At 46.9% G+C, this 24241-nt stretch overlaps 1 protein-coding gene across 2 annotated transcripts in view; it reads left to right on the forward strand.

Annotated features, from left to right (window-relative positions):
* LOC135050403 (vang-like protein 1) overlaps nt 1-24241 on the forward strand; it is a 265602-nt gene that overhangs the window by 66955 nt on the left and 174406 nt on the right. The window contains exon 2 of one of the 2 annotated variants that reach the window (XM_063956893.1): nt 14337-14583. The exons of the other annotated variant lie outside the window; for it this stretch is intronic. The gene's annotated coding sequence lies outside the window, so the exon portion shown is untranslated. The remainder of the gene's footprint in view (nt 1-14336; nt 14584-24241) is intronic. 2 annotated transcript variants of the gene reach the window in all.

Here is a 24241-nt window from a genome sequence, read left to right on the forward strand (position 1 = left end):
TGGTAAGACAGCGTGTCGACGCATACAGAGCAGAATTGTTGTTCCAGACACCACGGGAAGGAGGAGTCTGGTGGTGGCAGCATAGTACCCGCTGATTGCACAGTGGGTGGAGTCAGTAACAGGCGGTTACTGATGGTAAGCGGGAATCCCCTATTCGGCCAGGTCCAGTGTGACTTAAACCCCATTCTGTGACCACGGGATGCGAATCGGTGAGGGCTCTCGGAGGCGTCACACCCACTATAAAGGCATTCACTTTGGATGTTTTTGAAATAACATATGTGGATGGTGAAGGCAGAAAACAGACTCCCCTGGTGAAATAACTGCTGTCAATCAGAAGATATTAGAGTATTATTCTGCAATTGCGTCTTTCTTATAATCACTTGGTACAAAATACCCCTGTGAATTGCACACAGAATTATTTTCATACCACTGTGCCATTATTTTATGTGCCTAGAAATGATTGAATATAAGTATTTCTGACCATTAAGATTATATTTTCACTCGGTTGACACTTTTTTGAAATTGATGTCAACTATACCTCCACTATACAGTAATATGTGAGACCTCCACTATACAGTAATATGTGAGACCTCCTCTATACAGTAATATGTGAGACCTCCTCTATACAGTAATATGTGAGACCTCCACTACACAGTAATATGTGAGACCTCCACTATACAGTAATATGTGAGACCTCCACTATACAGTAATATGTGAGACCTCCACTACACAGTAATATGTGAGACCTCCTCTATACAGTAATATGTGAGACCTTCTCTATACAGTAATATGTGAGGCCTCCACTACACTGTAATATGTGAGACCTTCTCTATACAGTAATATGTGAGGCCTCCACTATACAGTAATATGTGAGACCTCCACGATACAGTAATATGTGAGACCTCCTCTATACAATAATATGTGAGACCTCCACGATACAGTAATATGTGAGACCTTCACTACACAGTAATATGTGAGACTTCCTCTATACAGTAATATGTGAGACCTCCACTATACAGTAATATGTGAGACCTTCTCTATACAGTAATATGTGAGGCCTCCACTACACAGTAATATGTGAGACCTTCTCTATACAGTAATATGTGAGACCTCCACGATACAGTAATATGTAAGACCTCCTCTATACAATAATATGTGAGACCTCCACGATACAGTAATATGTGAGACCTTCACTACACAGTAATATGTGAGACTTCCTCTATACAGTAATATGTGAGACCTCCACTATACAGTAATATGTGAGACCTCCACTATACAGTAATATGTGAGACCTCCACTACACAGTAATATGTGAGACCTCCACTATACAGTAATATGTGAGACCTCCACTACACAGTAATATGTGAGACCTCCACTATACAGTAATATGTGAGACCTCCACTACACAGTAATATGTGAGACCTCCTCTATACAGTAATATGTGAGACCTCCACTACACAGTAATATGTGAGAGGTGGATTGATACTACTTGTAGTTCTGTAGTAAATAAGGAGACTCTGTGATTTTGGGAGGCAGTCAGTTTACCGCCTGTCAGGATTCCAGCTGTCAGTATAATGATGCCGGAATCCCGACACCCGCTGCCATACCGGTGGTCGGACACCCGCTGCCGGTGGTCGGAATCCCGACTGCCGGCTGAAATCCTCACTCGGGTGGTGGTCCACGCCACCACCAAAGTGGGAATAACGGGCCCGAAGCGTGGTGAGGGGACACACTGCGCTTTCCGCCGGGATCCTGACCGCCAGGATAACATACTGATCCTGTCAATTTAATTTCAACTTATTGACACACAAAAGGGAGATAATTGGACACATTATTTTAGTGTATATTTAATAAAAGTTGTTACAATGACAAGAGTGCCCCTCCCACACAAATAAAGGTTATCTTCTAGTCTTGTACTCTCTTGCTAAAGAACCCCTTATATAATAGTACGTCGGTTTTGTCAAAGTCGGAAAAATATCATGCTACACGTTGCCATATATTCACCTCATGCGCTTGCCCGCTGCACGTGCACATTCTCTCCCGTGCGTGCGGATACTCGCAGCTGCGTGATGGCGCCTCCTCGGCCATGCGCTCGAGCGCGTGGTATGTGCATTTACGGTAGAGTTTGTGTGCGTCTAGCGGGCGACTCAGTCGTTAAATAATAAAACCAAATAGTATGTTTTATAGATAATGTTCCCCTTAATAATAACTGTAAGTTTGTTTAATGTAACTGGTCGCTGGACAGAGAAATTCCTCTTTGCATGATACGAAGGGTCAGACAGGGTTTGAGCAGTGGTGTTTGGTACCTAACTAAAGAACATTTTATTAGGAACAATCCGGTGCAGGTTAGGTAAAGATTAATCGCTGCTGCGTATAGTTATGTTTATTAGTAGTTTCTGGACATTTACTATATTTGCGGTTCATTATCCATGCGGCGGGAATTCTGAGATTCCCTCCCACCTGAGCAGTTTGATATAGTCACAGCCCACCTGTTCAAACTAACCTATGACCTTTTGTTATAATGCGGAGAGACATTCCTGTGTCCAATGAACAATAAGATTGTAGGGCCCTTTGTAGTACACTGTATGTTGTGTATATAAGGGTCACTGTCCCCAGACCGGCCAGTACTGTCTCTCTTCAACATTTATCTCTGATAATTGGAGGACTGGATCCGGTTGCGCTAGCGAGTGTTCCCCGTATGGTATGTTTCTCTGTGGCCACTTTGTTACCCGTTTTAATATTAGCCATTCATTCTTAGTCTATGTATTTGTGTTTGCGATCGTTCGCTATTGTGTATATTTCTGTTTAGTTATTCTGTTAGATATTAATGTTAGCCTGTAGTGTATGAACTGTTAACTGTTTTTTCCCTTTTTACTTAGCTAAATATTGTTAGTAAAGGTGTTGGAACCTTAGCAAGGTATCGTGTGTTTATTACATTGCAGAGGGTAATCGGAGCGTCTCAATCGCTCAAGCAGCTTTTATATTAGCAAGGTTAAGCAGCGTTATATCGCTACAGTATTTCAGTAGTAAGGTTTATAGTACAAACTCAATCTTTCAGTGTGTTGCATACAAGGTTTACTGAGTGTCATCCCGTGAGCGTCTGCGCCGCTCGTGTTCCCCTCGTGGTCACGAGCGTCCGCTACGCTGTTTGCGTAGCATTACGGTAGTCGGCCGCCTATAGCGTGCTCGACACCAAGCGTTAAGCTGTGAGCGAGCGTGCCGCATGTGCGTCTCGACCACGGCTAAGCGTCCGCTATGCTAAGTGCGTACCCTTACGGTACCCCATACGCCAATTGCGTACTGAGTCTCTTACCCATATATATTGAATTTTATAAGGTAATAAATCGGCATTGTCAATTGGGGCCTCGTCCGTCCTCCACATATCCGCACTAGCGAACACAGACTTTATCTGTCAGCAAAGGGCGGGAACGCAGTATCCCTTCGTATCCGTATTGGTGGTGAGGGATACAGTGGTGCTGACTAGATAAGCGTCTGTTACGCTACGCTGTAGGAGTGCTGGGGTGGAATCCGGAAGGTAGGAAGGTAAGAACAATACGCTATTATCTTTTATAACTGTTTATTTCTGTTTTGCGTACGCACACACGCACGCACGCACACACCTGCATTGTTGCGACTCACTCTCTTGTTGCCATTAGAATCGATTATTAGAGACGTGCTGAGGAAATCTGGTGCTATTTATTTGAGATTATAAAGGATCATTTTTAAGGGAATAATTGTAAAGGACACGCACACAGCATAGCAAATACTGTGTGGTGTACGGTAAGCGATTACAGTTGAACATCGTTTACATTTATAGAAGCGTGTTAGTTGCGTTGCTGTGGGCATATCTGGACTTTGTGCATACGTGTCTCGGGCAACGTGCGAGATTACGTACGCAACACAAAGGCATACGCACGTGGCGTGTTTACGCAACGGAGCGTACGGATACGCCCACCGAGACTCAAATCACACGATAACATTGTTTTAGTGGGGGCGGTATAGTATAGCCACCTGATAATAGCACAGTTTTGTTCAGTTTCCAAAAAGCTTAGTTAAAAGAGAACCTTTTTCTACTGCAGAACCCAGGGATTGAACTACTGCCTGTATGAAAGGAATTTCTGTACAGAAAGATCAGTGTGTATATGAGTGAGTAGGAGTGAGTGTGGAAATAAAGGTATTATTTTCTGTGAACCCACAAATCGGGATCCCGTCGGAGACCACATCAGGTGAGTGGACACTTGGTGGCGTGGGACTGGCTTGCCCGCGTTAACATTATACAAGGTAAAAGGAGCAAGTAGTATTCGTAGATAAAAGGACTGCGAAGGTTTAAGCGCAGCCCGGGTTTTTTTTTGCGTATTACCCATATAGACAAGTTGAGCTCCGGCTGAAGGTTTCGCAGCCTAAACAACTGATTCCGTTGGTCGTACAGCGTATAAATATTAAGTTACTTATGCGCAGTGCGACTGGACCGCACGTAATTGTGTGCATTAGTTTGTTACCTTGATACCCATTAAAATTTACTGTGGGATCATAAACGCTATTTGTACATTCTAACGTGATTTGTGTAGGTTTTTGTTATTTTAAGGGAATTTCGCTGTTCACTCAGGAAATCTCCAACAACCAATACTTACTGGGGAGGGATCGCATACTCCCACACGCCCCAGTAAATAGAGGTTACAAAAAGATCCCGCGAATTGGGTACGTCCAGTGGTGGGCACATTGCTGGAACTCGTATTGGCCAATTGGGGCGTAAAGTGAGTGAAGGCACTAGTTGAACTTTCACCGTCGCCTTACCGCGGGCAACTTGGTTTGTTTTGTAAGAATTCGCTGAGACAGCAATATCTGCAAACGATGGGGGCCAGTTGTTCAAAGAAGGGACGTCCAACAAGGGTTCACGTTGGTATTTGTTGGCCCAAAGGGTCAGCACGGTATATAATGTGTGAAAAATACGGATCACACACACAGGTATTTTGCAAAGAATGGGAACGAATGACAGAGGATGATGGGGAGCAGTTTCCCCCGGGTAGGCAGTTTGAACCCTGAGGTATTGCAGAACCTAAGAAAAAAGATAGGTCAAATAAAATCTGCAAAGCAGAGGATTAGACATTATGATTGTTTACAGGTATGGCAACAGGAAAGTGAAATACAACAGGAATTAGCTCAGAAAGCAAATTCAAATCCTGGTAGGAGTCTGATAGCAACGGCACCACCACCGTATATAGTAGGGGACAAAGTGGCTGCAGAGAATGACATGCGGGTGTACGATAAGGTTGCACTTAATCAATGTAGTAATGATAAGGATAAAATGAAAGTTAATGCAAATGTTGATACTAACGCTAACCCATGCAAGTTGTATCCCATTTTAAACTTCCCCCAGGAATACGACCAGGAAGATGAGCCCACTACGATTTCAGCTCTCTCTCTAGCGGCCACCATAAACGATACTTCAGTGGGCATCGCCCAACCAGTAAGAGTGGTATCAAAGGCACATAGTTCAGGGACAGGTGAGGTTGTATCTAGAGGTAAGTACGGCACTGTACAATATGCTGAAACTGTTGCACCACACACTGTAGAATCAACCCAGAGTGAAGTAATTAATCTTAACCCTGTTAGAGTGATAGCGGTCCCCAATGGGAAGACCGACACAAATGGGGTCACACCCATCAGGAATATTGCAATGCACTATCCCTGGTCCCGAGCAGAATTAAGAACAATTTTGTCTGAATTTCCTGATCCCAGAAAAGATTTAGCCGCATGTCAGAGGTTCATTAAGGACCTGGGTAACTCCACTGAACCTAACAACAAAGATTGGCGGACACTACTGAGGGCATGTCTGCCCTCTAGTATTGACCTTGTGAAATTTATAGCTGACTGTAAATTAGATGAAGAGGTACCCCTTACGGATGAGTATAATCAAGATAATGTAACCAGGATCAATCTGCAGCTGGGAATATACTTCCCAGCTGTGGTAAAATGGAACAAAATTTTCTCCATCAAACAAATGGAAGGAGAAACTGCCTCTGACTATTTCCACCGGGCACTGGAGGAAATGGCTAAATATACTGGGATCGTGGAAATTGAGGCAAATGTACACCATAGAGAGGTAGCGGTGTCCGTCTTGATGGACGGTTTAAAGGAGGTATTAAGGAATAGGGTACAAACCACTCAACCTAACTGGAGAGGTATGTCGGTGGCCGCCTTAAGAGAGACTGCTGTTGGGCACGACAGTATCCAAGCCCTTACAACAAGGCCGCCTCAGTCTAAATCTCAGACCCCTGGTGGTAAGCCGTATATGGTAAAATGTTACAATTGTAATAGGGAAGGTAATTTTGCACGTAACTGCACCAGTAACCCACACAATGCATATAAAAACCCTAGACAACGACATGACATACAAGATTGGGATCAAGGACCGCAGAGACGGAGTTATGAGCCACACGCAGGGGAAACAAGAAGGTATCCCCCAAGAAGAGACTGGCAAGCCTCTGATAGTTCCCGTTTACCCCCTTCACAGGTAATAGCTGCCAGCACAATGCAGGGAGGTCACCACGCGCCATAGGGGTGGGGCCACACCTGTAATCTGCAGCCAGTGAAATTAATTGCGAGCCTTGGAAGTGAACCCGAGGTCACAATTGATGTAGCTGGTAAATCTCTAAATTTCCTTGTAGATACGGGGGCGGGCAAGCCAGTGATAAATTCGACCGTGGGCATAAGAACCACTGGTAAAACAATTCCAGCCATGGGAGTAACAGGAGTAGTGCGACAATACCCTTTAAGCAAACCAGCAGAGATTACGATAGGGCCTTTGCAGACCAAGCATTCTTTTCTGCTGGCTGCATCGGCTCCGACTAATCTCCTAGGGAGAGATTTACTGTGCAAAATGGGATGCGTCATATACTGTACTCCTGAAGGTGTGTTCTTGGACATACCCGAAAACCACGCTCAGGAAGCGCAGGATATGCTAGACTCCCCAACAAGATTAATGTCACACACTGTTGTTGTAAATAGGTGTCCGTCCAAGGTAGAGGAAATGATTTCCCAGATACCGGAATCACTTTGGACCAAGGATGGACAAGACACTGGATTGATGGCAAACGTAACCCCAGTAGTTGTGCAAGTAAAAGATGGTAGGATAGCTCCAAAAATCCCACAATACCCTCTGAAGCCAGAGGTGGAGTTAGGAGTTTACCCTGTAATAGAGCGCTTGCTACAACAGGGCATTCTGGTAAGGACGTCCAGCACTGCCAATAGTCCCATCTTCCCTGTTAAAAAGAGTGGGGGAGGGGTTACAGATTAGTGCAGGATCTAAGAGGGATCAACAAAATAGTTGAGAGTCAATTCCCTGTAGTGCCAAATCCAGCTGTCATCCTAATGCAAATCCCTCCCACTGCCAAATTTTTCACTGTGATTGACCTCTGCTCCGCTTTCTTCTCGGTACCTCTGCATCCTGACAGTCAATACTTATTCGCATTCACATACAGAGGAGTTCAGTACACTTGGACTCGATTACCACAAGGTTTCATAGACAGTCCAAGTATTTTCTCACAGGCCCTGCATGATTGTTTACAGTCTTTCCAACCAGAGAGTGGATCAATATTGATACAGTATGTGGATGATTTACTGCTGTGTTCAGATTCACTGGAAGCGTCCCTGATAGATACGAAACAACTCCTGTTTCATCTTTCAGACACAGGACACAAGGTTTCCAAGGATAAGTTACAATTATGCCAGACCCGTGTGAAGTATTTGGGACACTGTTTAACACAAGGACTGAGACACCTTACCGCTGATAGAATCCAAGCAATTCATGACATGACCCTGCCACAAACCCAGCAACAGATTAGAACATTTTTAGGAATGTGTGGGTATTGCCGTAACTGGATCCCAGGTTTTTCCATACTAGCCCTACCTTTGCAGGAGATGGTCTCATCAAGCAAACCTGATCGGATTTCGCACACAGACGAATCCGAGATGGCATTTGAGAGACTCAAACAGTGCCTAACGCAGGCACCGGCATTAGGTATGCCAGACTATGGGAAACCCTTTGAGCTGTACGGAACAGAGAGTGCTGGGTGCGCAGCAGGTGTCTTAACCCAGAAGCATGGTGATGCCAGCAGGCCGGTAGCTTACTACAGCGCTCAGCTAGATACGGTAGCGCGATCCCTCCCCACATGCTTGCGAAGTGTTGCAGCAATAGCATTGCTAGTCACAAAGAGCGAAGATGTAGTGCTAGGACACAACCTCACAATTCATACACCACATGCAGTGTCAGCCTTACTGAATTCGGCCCAAACCAGACACGTCTCATCAGCACGGTTTACAAGATGGGAATTGGCATTGATGGCCCCCGTAAACATCACCATAAGGAGATGCAGCGCATTAAATCCTGCAACGTATCTCCCAGGTGTGCCTGGACAGGCACAAAGGGTGGAGGATGAGAGTGATGGTGAAGGAGGATTTAATACAGGAGATGACACGCATGATTGTATGGAATATTTGACCCAAAATTTCACGGCAAGGCCTGACATCAGTGACAACCCACTGGAAGATGTAGATTTCACTTTCTACACTGACGGTAGTTGTCACAGACAGACGGACTCGGGAGACTTGTGTACTGGATACGCAGTCGTAGATGACCAAGGTACCATAGAAGCGGAACCGCTAGGCCCACCACACTCAGCACAAGTTGCTGAACTGGTTGCCCTAACCAGAGCATGTGAATTGGCTAAGGGCAAATCAGCCAATATTTACACAGATTCTAGGTACGCCTTCGGAGTAGTCCATGATTTCGGGGCCCTATGGCGCCTCAGAAATTTCATGACGGCAGCTGGCACACCCGTAGCGCATGCAGCCCACATCAAAAGACTTCTAACAGCGATACAGGAACCCGACAGAGTGGCTGTTATCAAGTATAAAGCTCACACATATAGCCAAGACCCGGTATCACTTGGTAACAGCCGAGCAGACGAAGCTGCTAAATCAGCAGCTAGTAACCCCATACAAACAGACAGTACACAACTGATGGTATTTAATACTGTAAACACACAGAAATTGTGTGAAATGCAAAATTTGTGTTCCCCACAGGAAAAGGCAGTTTGGAGGTCAAAAGGATATGGCCAGGAGTCCTCAGGACTCTGGACAGATGGACAGGGTAAGCCAGTGGCACCCAGAGCATACCTTCCAAGTCTAGCGGAAGCGGCACATGGGCTGACTCATCTAGGCAAAGAAGGAATGTGTAAGTTGGTAAGAGCTTATTGGTGCGCCCCAGCATTTTCTTCCCATGCGGGTAAAAGAGCGATGACATGTCTCACCTGCTTGAGGAAGAATATCGGAAAGGCAATACCGACAGAGCCATCCCATATCCCTCCGACAGATGGCCCTTTTCAGGTAATACAAATTGATTTCATACAATTGCCACCTTGTAGAAATTTAAAATATGTATTGGTCTGTATTGACGTGTTCTCAAATTGGGTTTAAGCATTTCCCGCGGCCACAAATACCGCTGTATTTACTGCAAAGAAAATTGTGCAGGAATTTGTGTGTAGGTACGGTATCCCTAGAATAATTGAAAGCGATAGGGGTACCCATTTTACAGGTGAAGTCTTTCAAACAATGTGTAAGTTGATGGGAATTAATAGTAAGCTGCACACTCCGTACCGCCCCCAGGCGAGTGCGAAGGTGGAAAGAGTAAACAGCACTATTAAAAATAAATTGAGCAAGGTAATGACTGAAACAGGACTGTTATGGCCTGAAGCTTTGCCAATTGTATTATACAGCATCAGAACCACTCCCAGGTCCCCTCTTAATATGTCTCCTTTTGAAATTCTGTTTGGTCGACAACCTCATGTTATGATTAACCCCCAGGATGATTTGAAATGTAACAATGAAGTAACCGTAAAGTATTTGGTTAAGATGAGTAAGCAATTGAGGAATCAGAATGATAATCTAAAGTTGGTGATTCCTGATTTGCCAGACAGTAATTGCCATGACATTGAACCTGGGGATTATGTAATGATACGGAATTTTCTATGCTCAGGTTGCCTTATTGACAGATGGGAAGGACCATATCAAGTCTTATTGACCAGCACAACAGCATTGAAGGTTGCCGAGAGAGAGACTTGGGTCCATTCGTCTCATTGTAAAAAGGTCACTGACCCAGAGAGGTCCCGTGATAAAGAACAGACGGTAGAGGTTGTATCACTAGAGTGTCTGTTCAGGGAGGATTGAGACGACACCTGAGCGCTGAGAATAATAAGACCGGAAGCTTGTCGAGCCAGATTTCTTTTTCCCATTTGTTATTTTCTCCAGTTCCCACCTCCCTCCTATTTCCTTTCCCCTTTCTTATTTTTCTCCTTTTACTCCTCTAAGATGGACATGCCCTAAGAGACTGTGATCCGGATTTTCCTGTTGACCATGATGTTGACCAGAGCAGTCTGTTTCGGTGAGAGTACCATGGAGGTCGAGAAAGGATCGGGAATGGGTTCTGATGACCAGGATGCAGGCGTAAATTTCCAAGAGCAACATAATCTCCGAGTAAAGGCGAGTATCAGAAAACGATCTGGTAGCATTGACAATAGAAGGAATTGTGAAGGATTGTTAGCTGAAGAGAACTGCATCTGTAGGCATTGTGACAATATAGTTGAGGATGGGTGCATAAAGAAATGTCAGTCCAGTTTTAATGTCCACATGGACCGGCATCCATTGAGTGACTATCACTCCTTAGTGGGTAAAGTGTTAAATCAGACAGACTGTTGGGTATGCTCTCAAGTACCTCAAGGTCATAGCAAATCAGGACTAGTACCATTCCCTTTAACTGTAGGAGAGGTACTTGAGCTAAGTGGTGGGAGGCCGGTGGACAAGAGGTTTAATATCTCTAGTCCTCCTAGTTTGAAGCTCCACCAATATCATGTGGATAGGTCCTTAGTGTGCTTTAACATTTCCAATCCCCGAAGGCCGGGAAATTGGGAAGTGTCATGGAGTAATCAAACCATGACCTTTTCATACAGAGCCGACAGAATGCCCATAGACACAGAACTTATACGCCAGATAGCCGACCATGGAAGATTTTTCCGGTATAGGTACACTCTAGGAAGTAGGACTATGCGAGTTGGAGAAGTATCACCAGGATACTGTGCACATATCGTACAAACAAATACGTGTACTAAACAGATGGGAGAATTAGGGTTAGGAGATTTCACATGGAAAATTTGTAACATGGTAATGTCATACTCCGTCCCATATGTTCTCCCCGATGATGCATATTTCATATGCGGGAGGAAGGCGTATCAGTGGCTTGCCCCAAACTCAGAGGGATTGTGTTATATTGGAAAGGTACTGCCTGAAGTAATGACTGTATCCCATAACAAAATGAAAGATATTCACCGCAGTGCCCAAGCTCCTTATACTCACACTCATTACGAGCACATTGTTAAACGGCACCTGATAGAGAGGACAGAGCATTCAGCCTCCGATCTGATCCATGAATCCACCGGGATTCAATTCCTACTCGCGTTAGATATCACTCGTACCGCCAGAGGAGTGATAAATTATAAATATATATCTGCGCTTGCAAATTTATAAGACAATATCACCGAAATGTATGACGACACCTTCAGGTATACTGGGAAAGAGTTACAAGCCTACAAAACAGAACTGGTTCAGCATAGGATGATTCTCAATTACCTCACAGCTGTGACAGGTGGGTACTGTGTTACCCTGGCAACTCAATATGGAGGACCCAGCCGAGGTCATAGACCAAAAGATGGATGACATCTTACAATTAAAGTGGGAGTTTCGAAGGAAACACAATCCCACACTCGCTGCTGTGGGTAATGAGCTGACCAGTTGGGTGTCATGGTTGAACCCACGAAATTGGTTCTCTGGTTTAGGAGAATGGGCCCAAGGTATTATTATGGATGTAGGGAAATTTCTTTTGTGTATTCTAGGAGTCGTCATATTGGTTGGACTGATATTTAGATGCGTTCGGGTTTTAACAAAGTGTAAAAGTAATACCAGAGTGATGAGTTTAAGGAGCGAAGACACTATAATAACAACAACAAATTTGATTTATGACCCAACGATAGAGACAATGTTGTGATGAAAATGTGATTCCACGGTCCGTTTCTTTCACCCGTTTCTCCTTTGTTTTCCTCCAAGGTACAAAGACATCCGCTTGGAAGAAGAATTTGACAACCTCTTTTATACAGACCATTGATGAACTATGCTACAAGCCCCCAATTTCCCTAGTGACTTTAACTTTTACGATAGCCCAATACTTTAGAGACTGTAACTTTCATGGACACTGGAAAAGCTTTTGTCGCCATTTATAGCAAAAGCATCGACAGACATCAGACAACATGTACATCAAGACAAGACTTCAGACAAGACCTCAATCATCAAATGCATATTAAACTCACATAGTTTACGACTGCATTTATAATAATTGCTTCTTATCTTCACCTCTACAACCTTCAGGTAATGACACACATAGTCGATATGGAATATAGATACAGATATCAGCACTCACATATCCCCCCATTCATGTATCATCAACTAAATGTGCTTCCCCCCATTTGTTGCAACCAAAAGCCGAAAAGAGCTCGGTAAAGTTTGACAGCCCATCCACAGACCCGTAATACGGGATAAGAAGGATTCAAATGTATACTTCGCAATACCTCGAAGCTTGATTTAAAACACGTATGGCACGATGATACATGACCCCTCAAACATGGATTCATACACACATGCTTCTACTATCTCACTAGGTCATACCTTTTTCCCACCTGCTCCTCTCCTCCCTTTACCCAATCATAAAATTGTATTTACATTATGACATATATTTTTCTTTTTTGAACTGTTTTAGGAAGTGGCAGTTATTGATGACTGCCAAAGGGTGGACTGTCAAAGTCGGAAAAATATCATGCTACACGTTGCCATATATTCACCTCATGCGCTTGCCCGCTGCACGTGCACATTCTCTCCCGTGCTTGCGGATACTCGCAGCTGCGTGATGGCGCCTCCTCGGCCATGCGCTCGAGCGCGTGGTATGTGCATTTACGGTAGAGTTTGTGTGCGTCTAGCGGGCGACTCAGTCGTTAAATAATAAAACCAAATAGTATGTTTTATAGATAATGTTCCCCTTAATAATAACTGTAAGTTTGTTTAATGCAACTGGTCGCTGGACAGAGAAATTCCTCTTTGCATGATACGAAGGGTCAGACAGGGTTTGAGCAGTGGTGTTTGGTACCTAACTAAAGAACATTTTATTAGGAACAATCCGGTGCTGGTTAGGTAAAGATTAATCGCTAATGCGTATAGTTATGTTTATTAGTAGTTTCTGGACATTTACTATATTTGCGGTTCATTATCCATGCGGCGGGAATTCTGAGATTCCCTCCCACCTGAGCAGTTTGATATAGTCACAGCCCACCTGTTCAAACTAACCTATGACCTTTTGTTATAATGCGGAGAGACATTCCTGTGTCCAATGAACAATAAGATTGTAGGGCCCTTTGTAGTACACTGTATGTTGTGTATATAAGGGTCACTGTCCCCAGACCGGCCAGTACTCTCTCTCTTCAACATTTATCTCTGATAATTGGAGGACTGGATCCGGTTGCGCTAGCGAGTGTTCCCCGTATGGTATGTTTCTCTGTGGCCACTTTGTTACCCGTTTTAATGTTAGCCATTCATTCTTAGTCTATGTATTTGTGTTTGCGATCGTTCGCTATTGTGTATATTTCTGTTTAGTTATTCTGTTAGATATTAATGTTAGCCTGTAGTGTATGAACTGTTAACTGTTTTTTCCCTTTTTACTTAGCTAAATATTGTTAGTAAAGGTGTTGGAACCTTAGCAAGGTATCGTGTGTTTATTACATTGCAGAGGGTAATCGGAGCGTCTCAATCGCTCAAGCAGCTTTTATATTAGCAAGGTTAAGCAGCGTTATATCGCTACAGTATTTCAGTAGTAAGGTTTATAGTACAAACTCAATCTTTCAGTGTGTTGCATACAAGGTTTACTGAGTGTCATCCCGTGAGCATCTGCGCCGCTCGTGTTCCCCTCGTGGTCACGAGCGTCCGCTACGCTGTTTGCGTAGCATTACGGTAGTCGGCCGCCTATAGCTTGCTCGACACCAAGCGTTAAGCTGTGAGCGAGCGTGCCGCATGTGCGTCTCGACCACGGCTAAGCGTCCGCTACGCTAAGTGCGTACCCTTACGGTACCCCATACGCCAATTGCGTACTGAGTCTCTTACCCATATATATTGAATTTTATAAGGTAATAAATCGGCATTGTCAGTTTAATTACAGTTTACTTATTCACTACCTATCGGTGCAGGATCATCTGCCTCATCAACTCCTAGAAACAGGCCCTGCAGATGGAACCTGTGAGTACCTACCAGAGAACAACCCAGAGGAATCCCCAGAGAACCTCCCAAAGACCAGCCCAGCAGAATACCGAGAGGAACCTGTTAGTACCTCCCGGAGACTAGCCCAGTGGAAACCTTAGTGGAACCTCCCAGAGACCAGCTCAGCAGATGGAACATGTGACTACCAGTTAGAAATCAGCCCTGCAGATGAAACCTGTGAGTATCACCCAGAGACCAGCCTAAAAGTATACCCATATGTACCTGTGAGTACCTCTTAGAGACCAACCCAGCAAAATATCCAGAGGAACATGTATCCCCAAGAGAACAGCACAGCAGAATGCCCAGAAGAACCTGTGAGCACCTTCCAGAGACAGCCATGCAGATGGAACCTGTGAGTACCTCCCAGAGACCAGCCCTGCAGATGAAACCTATGATTACCTCCCAGGGACCAGCCCTGCGGACGGAACCTGTGAATACCTTCTGGAGATTACCTCCCAGAGACAGCCATGCAGTCTCTGTGAATAGTCAGCAGAATCTGTGAATGCCACCCAGAGACCAGCCCAGCTGCACAGACCAGCAGATGGAACATGTGACTACCAGACAGAATTCTGCCCTGCAAATGAAACCTGTATCACTCAGAGACCAGCCCAACAGAATCCCCAGAGGAACATGTGAGTCCCAGAGATCAGTTCAGAGGAAACCTCAGCAGAACCTGTGAGTACCTCCCAGAGACAGCCATTCAGATGGAACCTGTGAGTACCTCCCAGAGACCATCCCTGCAGACAGACCCTGTGAATACCTCTCAGAGAGTACATCCCAGAGACAGCCATGCAGTCTCTGTGTATAGTCAGCAGAATTTGTGAATACCTCCCAGAGACCAGCCCAACAGATGGAACATGTGACTACCAGCCAGAAGTCAGCCCTGCAGATGAAACCTGTGAGTATCACCCAGAGACCAGCCCAACAGAATACCCAGAGTAAACTGTGAGTACTTCCAAGATACCAACCCAGCAAAATATCCAGAGGAACATGTATCTCCCAGAGACCAGCACAGCAGAATGCCCAGAGGAATCTGTGAGCACCTTCCAGAGACAGCCATGCAGATGGAACCTGTGAGTATCTCCCAGAGACCAGCCCTGCATATGAAACCTATGACTACCTCCCAGATACCAGCCCTGCAGACGGAACCTGTGAATACCTTCTGGAGAGTACCTCCCAGAGACAGCCATGGAGTCTCTGTGAATAGTCAGCAGAATCTGTGAATACCTTCCAGAGACCAGCCCAGCAGATGGAACCTTTGAGTACCTCCCAGAGACCAGTCTAGCAGAATCCACATAGGAACCTGTGAGTCCAAGAGATCAGTTCAGTGGAAACTTCAATGAAACCTGTGAGTACCTACCAGAGATAGCCATGCAGATAGAACCTGTGAGTACCTCCCAAAGACCAGCCCTGCAGACGGAACCTGTGAGTATCTTCCAGAAAATAGCCCAGCTGAATCCCCATAGGAAACTGTGAGTACCTCCCAGAGACCAGCGTAATGAAAACCTCAGCGGAACCTGTGAGTATCTCCCAGAGACCAGCCCTGTAGATGGAACCTGTAAATATCTCCCAGAAAACAGCCCAACAGGTACACAGAGGAACCTGTGAGTACCTCCCAGAGACCAACCCTGCAGATGGAACCTGTGAGTATCACCCAGAGGCCAGCCCAACACAACACCCAGAGGAACCTGTGAGTACCTCCCGGAGACCAGCCCTGCAGACAAAACATGTGAATACAGTACCTTCCAGAGAGTACCTCCCAGAGACAGCCATGCAGTCTCTGTGAATAGTCAGCAGAATCTGTGAGTACCTCCCAGAGACCAGCCGTGCAGATGGAACCCGTGAGTACCTCCCAGAGACCAGCCCTGCAGATGGAACCTGTGAGTATCTCTCAGAGAATAGCCCAGCTTTATCCCCATAGGAACCTGTGAGTACCTTCCAGAGACCAGCCCAGTGAAAACCTCAGCGAAACCTGTGAGTACTTCCCAGAGAACAGACCTGTAGATGTAACCTGTGAATATCTCCCAGAGAACAGCCCAAAGGATACCCAGAGGAACCTTTAAGTACTTACCAAAAACCAGCCCAGCAGAATGCAGAGGAACCTGTGAGTACCTCCCAGAGACCAGACCAGTGAATCTTAGTGGAACATGTGAGTACCTCGTAGAGACTAGCCCAGCAGATGGAACCTGTGAGTAACTTATAGAGACCAGATTTGCAGAAGGAACCTGTATCTCTCGGAGAACAGACCAGCATAATCCCTAGAGAAACCTATCAGTAGCTCCCTCAGACTAGCCCTTCAGAAGGAACCAGTGAGTAAAGACCAGCCCTTCAAAAGAAACTTGTGAGCACCTCCCAGAGACCAGCCCCGCAGAAGAAACTTGTGAGCACTTCTTGGAGAATAGGAATAGCTTTCAGTAGCTGCACATCCCCTAAACATGATTCTGCATAGAACACTACATAGAATTATGTGAGTGATGCCCATCCCTTCCACTGTATTTATGCTTTGTTTCATGCTTTGGACAGAGGAGAGTATGGGGGTCATTCCGAGTTGATCACTAGCTGCCGTTGTTCGAAGTGCAGCGATCAGGCTGAAAAGCGGCATTTCTGCGCATGCGTATGGGCCGCAATGCGCACGCACGTCGTACGGGTACAAAGGCCGTTGTGGTTGTGCACAGGTTCTAGCGAAGTTTTCTCTTACGTCCTAGACAGAGGATGCTTGGGTCCGCATTAGTACCATGGGTTAGAGACAGGTCCACCAGAGGCGATTGGCACTTTAAGAGTTTGAGAGTGTGGGCTGGCTCCTCCCTCTATGCCCCATCTACCAGACTCAGTTTAGAAAATGTGCCGGAGGAGCTGGCAACAGCTAGGGGAGCTCTACAGAGTTTCCTTAGTAAAAGTTATTTTTTATAGTTTATTGTTTTACAGGGAGGACGCTGGCAACAGCCTCGCTGCAGCGAGGGACTTAGGGGGGGAGCAGTGTCCGCCCTGCGGGGTCTGAGCCACTATTTCCGCTGACTGGACACTGAGCTCCAGAGGGGATAGATTATTCCTCGCCACAGGGGGCCGCTCGCCCCAGCAGCATGCCACCCCCCCCTTACAGAGCTGAAGATTGTGGCGAGTGAGTCACCGACCCCCCTAGCAAGTGGGGGATCGGTATGAAGATGGCGGCACCAGGGTAGCAGCGCAGTATTAACTGCGCTCCGAGAGGCTCAGCGGTACATTGTGCAGTGCTGTGAGGGGCGCCCTGAGCCAGCGCCTGCACCCTACACTGGTCACTCAGCCTGTCGAGGTCCCCAGATCTCAGCCAGCATCAATCCTCAGGCCAGTATAATCCTGTGAAGAGCGGGAAGACAGCACCATTTTGGGGGCGGAGCTTCTCAGAGCGGGCCCAGCAGCGTTCAGCGCCATTTTCCTGCCTGCACAGCGCTGTACAGGAGAGAAGCAAGTCCCTCCACAGCAATCTCCAGCTATCTCACGGTACCAGGGGGTTGTAGAAGGGGGGGGGGGGGGGGGGCTGCAAAACAGCTGTGTAACCTATTAAGGTACACAGTCAATGCTCTTAAGGGGTCTCCCTTATATGTATAAAAGCGTGTGGGTTGGCTCCAGCTCTGTGTCTCTCTTGCCATTCTTGGGGAGAAACTCTGTCTGTATCCCGTGTGTGTGTGTGCGTGTGTGCGTGTGTGCGTGTGTGTGTGTGTGTGTGTGTGTGTGTGGAGTGTTTGTGGTCACCAATAGCAATGTCCAGGGACTCTGTGTCATATGCTGCAGATGATTTGTCCTCTCAAGATGATCCCATTCCATTTAATCAGGATTGCACTGATTTAGCACAGATTCCAGCAAGGGAGCCGGAATAGTTATCCTCTATCAAAAATATGATTTCTCAGATTTCACAGAGAGTTGCACAAAATGAATCTGCTACCCAGGTGCTGCAGAATATGGGCGTCTGGCCCAGTTCTGGTACCTCAGATCCCCCCCGCTGTGTACTCCCATAAGCGTACTTTAGCACAAATTATGCAGGATGACACCGATACAGATTCTGATGGTGATGATGGGGTACAGAGGGCCGCATCTCTTGCTAAAGGGGTGCAATTGATGATAGAGGCTATTAGGGATGTGTTGAATATTAATGATACAACACCTGAGCAGGTTGAGGTGGCTTACTTCACTGAGAATAAAAAAAGCCTCGCTAACCTTCCCTGCCTCAAATGAATTAAATGCTATTTTTGAAAAGGCTTGGGAAAACCCTGAGAAAAAATTCCAGATCCCTAAGAGGGTTCAGGTGGCATTTCCTTTCCCTGTTGAGGATAGGAAAAAATGGGAAAACCCGCTTATTGTTGACTCGTCAGTATCCAAACTTTCAAAATAGGTGGTGTTGCCTGTTCCGGGATCTACCGCCTTGAAAGAGACGGCTGATCGTACGATTGATAATACGGTCAAATCCATGTACACGGCTTCAGGGGCGATACTGCGTCCCACTATTGTCCGTGCTTGGATTGCCAAAGCTATAGTAAAGTGGTCTGGCGCCTTACTTGAAGATTTGGATACTATGGATAAGGATGATGTTGGCTTATTTTTGCGCAACATTCAGGATTCAGTGGGATTTCTGGTGGAATCCATGAAAGATCTGGGTTCCATGGCTGCAGGAATTTCTTCCATGTCGGTCTCAGCGCGGTAAGGACTGTGGCTACGTCAATGGTCTGCCGACACAGAATCCAGGAATAGTGTGGAGTCCCTACCGTATACAGGTCAGGCTCTCTTTGGGGAAGTGCTAGATGCGTGGATTTCCACGGCTACAGTGGGTAAGTCTCCCTTTCTTCCCTCAGCTGCTCCTGCTCTGAAGAAACCATTTTCTTCACCTACATCACAGCCCTTTCGGACTACGAAGCCCAGAAAGGCCAGGCCGTCCAACACCTTCTTTCGGGAAGGTAGGCCCAAGTCCAAGAGACCAGCTACAGCAGTTTCCCAGTAGCAGAAACCTGTTTCAGGTACACCAAAGTCTTCCGCATGACGGTGGACTGCTGGTACCGGTGGAGGGGCCGGTGGGAGCGAGACTCAGGCAGTTCAGTCACGTCTGGGTGTCGTCCGGCCTGGATCCCTGGGTGCAAGATATTGTGTCTCAGAGGAACAGGCTGGAGTTTCAAAATCTCCCCCCTCACTGATTTTTCAAATCAGGTTTACCACCTCTGCTGGCAGACAGGACGGTCCTACAAGCCACCATCCAGAAGTTGGTGGAGTCACAAGTCATTGTGCCCATACCACCTTATATGCACAACAAGGATTACTATTCAAACCTTTTCGTGGTACCGAAACCAGATGGTTCGGTCAGGCCCATTCTGAACCTAAAGTCACTAAACCTCTTTCTAAAGGAGTTCAAGTTTAAATTGGAGTCTCTAAGAGCGGTGATATCAAGTCTGGAAGAGGGGGAATTCCTGGTGTCCCTGGATATCAAGGATGCGTACCTCCACATTCCGATCTGGCTGCCGCATCAGGCTTATCTCCAGTTTGCCTTGTTGGACTGTCATTTCCAGTTCCAGGCCCTGCCATTCGCCCTCTCAATGGCACCGAGGGTATTCATCAAGGTGATGGCAGAGATGATGGTTCTCCTTCGCAGACAGGGGGTGAACATCATTCCATATCTGGACGATCTGCTGATAAAGGCATCGTCCAGGGAGAAACTATTGCGGTCCATTGCTCTCACAACCAATCTTCTCAGTGTCCACGGTTGGATTCTGGACCTTCCAAAATCACAGTCAGGAGCCATCTTTTTTCTCGTGACGGATTGCACCTGAATGAGGAAGGGGCTGCGGTGCTGGGGGGTAGGATGGTTAGTAGGTTGGAGGAGCTTTTAAACTAGGAGCCTGGGGGGAGGGTTTAGCTAGAAACTATGGGTCATGCAGCGAGTATAGTAGGGATGGTGGTAGTGAGATAAATGGGGGTGGAGAAGGGGGGAGGGAAAGTGCAGCCGGTAAGGGTATTTCTCTTGCGTCCTAGAGGATGCTGGGGACTCCGTAAGGACCATGGGGTAAAGACGGGCTCCGCAGGAGATAGGGCACCTAAAAAGAACTTTGACTATGGGTGTGCACTGGCTCCTCCCTCTATGCCCCTCCTCCAGACCTCAGTTAGATCTTGTTCCCAGAGGAGAATGGGTGCACTGCAGAGAGCTCTCCAGAGTTTTCTGTTGAAGAAGAATTTTGTTAGGTTTTTTATTTTCAGGGAGTCCTGTTGGCAACAGGCTCCCTGCATCGTGGGACCGAGGAGAGAGAAGCAGAGCTGGCTTGTAAAGTTGGGCACTGCTTCTAAGGCTACTGGACATCATTAGCTCCAGAGGGAGTCGGAACAAAGGTCTCACCTGGGGTTCGTCCCGGAGCCGCGCCGCTGTCCTCCTCACAGATGCCGAAGATAGTAGCCGGATAGAGAAGGCAGAAGACATCATAGGCGGCAGAAGACATCAGATCTTCATGAGGTAAGGCGCGCAGCGGTAAGCTGCGCGCCATTGCTCCCAGTCACACACACACAGAGCAGCACTGAAGGGTGCAGGGCGCTGGGGGGGGGGGGGGGGGGGCGCCCTGGGCAGCAATAAACCTCACATTTTGGCCAAATACAGTTTGATTAGGCTGCGGAGGCAGTAAATCTATGATCCCCCACCATTTTATTGAAAAATCACTGGGACCGAAGCACGCCGTCGGGTGGGCGGGGCTTGATCCTCAGCACTAACCAGCGCCATTTTCTCCACAGAAGCTGCATGAGGAAAACGCTGGCTCCCTGGTCTCTCCCCTGCTGAACTTCACAGGCTTGAAAAAAGAGGAGGGGGGCACATTAGCGACGCAGTGAGTGGGAATTGGCATATTATTAAAAAAAAAAGCGCTATCTGGTCATATTTTTCCAGTGTTTTTAAGCGCTGGTGTGTGCTGGCATACTCTGTCTCTCCTAAGGGCCTGGTTGGGGTTTTGTCCCCTTATAGGTTAATCCCTGTGTGTGTGGGGTGTCGGTACGTGTGTGTCGACATGTCTGAGGCGGAAGGCTTCTCCAAGGAGGAGGTGGAGCAAATGAGTGGTGTGTCCCCGTCGGTTGTGCCGACTCCAGATTGGACGGACATGTGGCATATGTTGAATGCAAGTGTGGCATCTTTACATAAAAGGCTTGATAAGGCTGAATTAGGGGGGACATCAGGCGGTCAATCCTCGGATTGGACCGACTTACAGGGCCCGTCGGGGTCTCAAAAGCGTCCCTTAACACAAGACACTACTACCGACACAGATTCTGATTCCAGTGTCGACTATGACGAAGTAAAATTGCACCCTAGGGTGACTAAAACCATTCAGTGTATGATTGTGGCAATAAGGGATGTGTTGCATATTGAGGATGAACCCTCGGTCCCCGACACAAGGGTACACATGTTTAAGGAAAAGAAACAGATTATTAACTTTCCCACATCTCATGAATTAAATGAATTCTTTGGAAATGCTTGGGAGACTCCGGATAAGAGGCCGCAGATCCCCAAAAGAATTTATATGGCATACCCCTTCCCTAAGCAGGACAGGGAGATTTGGGAATCACCCCCCACTGTGGACAAGGTCCTGACGCGCTTGTCCAAGAAAGTGGCGCTACCGTCTCCTGACACAGCGGCCCTTAAGGACCCTGCAGATCGCAGGCAAGAAACTACCTTAAAGTGTATTTATTCTCATACGGGTGCTGTGCTAAGACCGACAATTGCGTCGGCATGGGTGTGTAGTGCAATTGCAGCTTGGACAGATGAGCTGACAGATCAATTTGATAATATGGATAAGGATACTATATTCCTAACTCTAGCCCATATTAAAGACGCAGTCTTATTTATGAGGGATGCTCAAAGGGACATTGGATTGCTAGCTTCTAGGGCCAATGCCATGTCTGTCTCAGCGAGAAGATCCTTATGGACTCGCCAATGGATGGGTGATGTGGATTCCAAAAAACATATGGAAGTACTACCCTATAAGGGTGATGTATTGTTTGGGGATGGGCTGACGGACCTGGTTTCCACAGCTACAGCAGGTAAATCAAATTTTTTACCATATATTCCCCAACAGCAAAAGAAAGTAACACCCTATCAGATGCAGTCCTTTCAGTCGCACAAGTCCAAAAGAGGTCGGGGATCCTCTTTCCTCGCCAGAGGTAAGGGCAGAGGCAAGAGAGCACCGGCTTCGGCAGGTGCCCAGGAACAAAAGTCCTCCCTGGCTGCTCCAAAACCCACAGCATGACGCTGGGGCTCCCCTGAGGGAGTCCGCACCGGTGGGGGCACGTCTTCGACTTTTCAGTCAGGCCTGGGTCAGTTCGGACCTGAATCCCTGGGTGTTGGAAATAGTTTCCCAGGGTTACAAATTGGAATTCGAGGAGGTGCCCCCGCGCCGATTTTTCAAATCGGCCCTACCAGCTTCCACATCGGAAAGGGATATAGTGTTAGCTGCAATTCAAACGCTGTGTATACAGCAAGTGATAATCAAGGTTCCCCTGCACCAGCAGGGAAGAGGTTACTACTCAACCCTATTTGTGGTCCCAAAACCGGACGGTTCGGTCAGACCTATTTTAATCTGAAATCCCTAAACCTGTACATAAAAAGATTCAAATTCAAAATGGAATATCTCAGAGCGATAATAGCCAACATGGAGGAGGGGGAGTTTATGGTGTCTCTGGACATAAAGGATGCGTACCTTCATGTCCCCATATATGCCCCCCATCAGGAATACCTGAGATTCGCTGTACAGGATTGTCATTACCAATTTCAGACGTCGCCGTTTGGACTCTCCATGGCCCCGAGGATTTTCACCAAGATAATGGCGGAAATGATGGTGGTCCTGCGCAAGCATGGTGTCACAATTATCCCATACTTGGACGATCTCCTGATAAAAGCGAGATCAAGGGAGAAATTGCTGAGCAGTGTGGCGCTCTCTCTGAGAGTGCTCCAGCAACACGGTTGGATTTTAAATCTACCAAAGTCACAGTTGATTCCGACAACTCGACTACCGTTCCTAGGTATGATACTGGATACGGAACAAATGAAGGTCTTCCTCCCAATAGAGAAAGCCCAAGACATCCAGAACATGGTCAGAGACCTGCTAAAACCGAAAAGGGTGTCAGTTCACCAATGCACTCGAGTTCTGGGGAAAATGGTGGCGGCCTACGAGGCCATTCCCTTCGGAAGGTTCCATGCAAGGACTTTTCAATGGGACCTTCTGGACAAGTGGTCCGGGTCCCATCTGCACTTACATCGGAAAATAACTCTGTCCCCAGGGACCAGAGTGTCCCTCCTGTGGTGGTTGCAAAGTGCTCACCTCCTGGAGGGTCGCAGTTCGGAATTCAGGACTGGATCCTGGTTACCACGGACGCGAGCCTCCGAGGATGGGGAGCGGTCACACAGGGAAAAAATTTTCAGGGTCTTTGGTCAGACCAGGAATCCTGTCTACACATCAATGTGTTGGAACTCAGGGCCATTTACAACGGCCTTCGACAAGCGGAGAGTTTTCTTCGAAACCTACCGGTTCTGATTCAATCAGACAATGTCACAGCAGTGGCTCATGTGAACCGCCAAGGCGGGACAAAAAGCAGAGTCGCGATGGCGGAAGCCACAAGGATCCTTCGCTGGGCGGAAAATCATGTAAGCGCTCTGTCAGCTGTCTTCATTCCGGGAGTGGACAACTGGGAAGCAGACTTCCTCAGCAGACACGATCTCCATCCAGGAGAGTGGGGACTTCATCAAGAAGTCTTTGCAGACGTAACACGTCTTTGGGGAACTCCTTAAATAGACATGATGGCGTCACGCCTCAACAAAAAACTTCGGAGGTACTGCGCCAGGTATCGG

Source organism: Pseudophryne corroboree, chromosome 2, assembly GCF_028390025.1.
Source record: "Pseudophryne corroboree isolate aPseCor3 chromosome 2, aPseCor3.hap2, whole genome shotgun sequence".
NCBI classification, from domain to species: Eukaryota; Metazoa; Chordata; class Amphibia; order Anura; family Myobatrachidae; genus Pseudophryne; species Pseudophryne corroboree.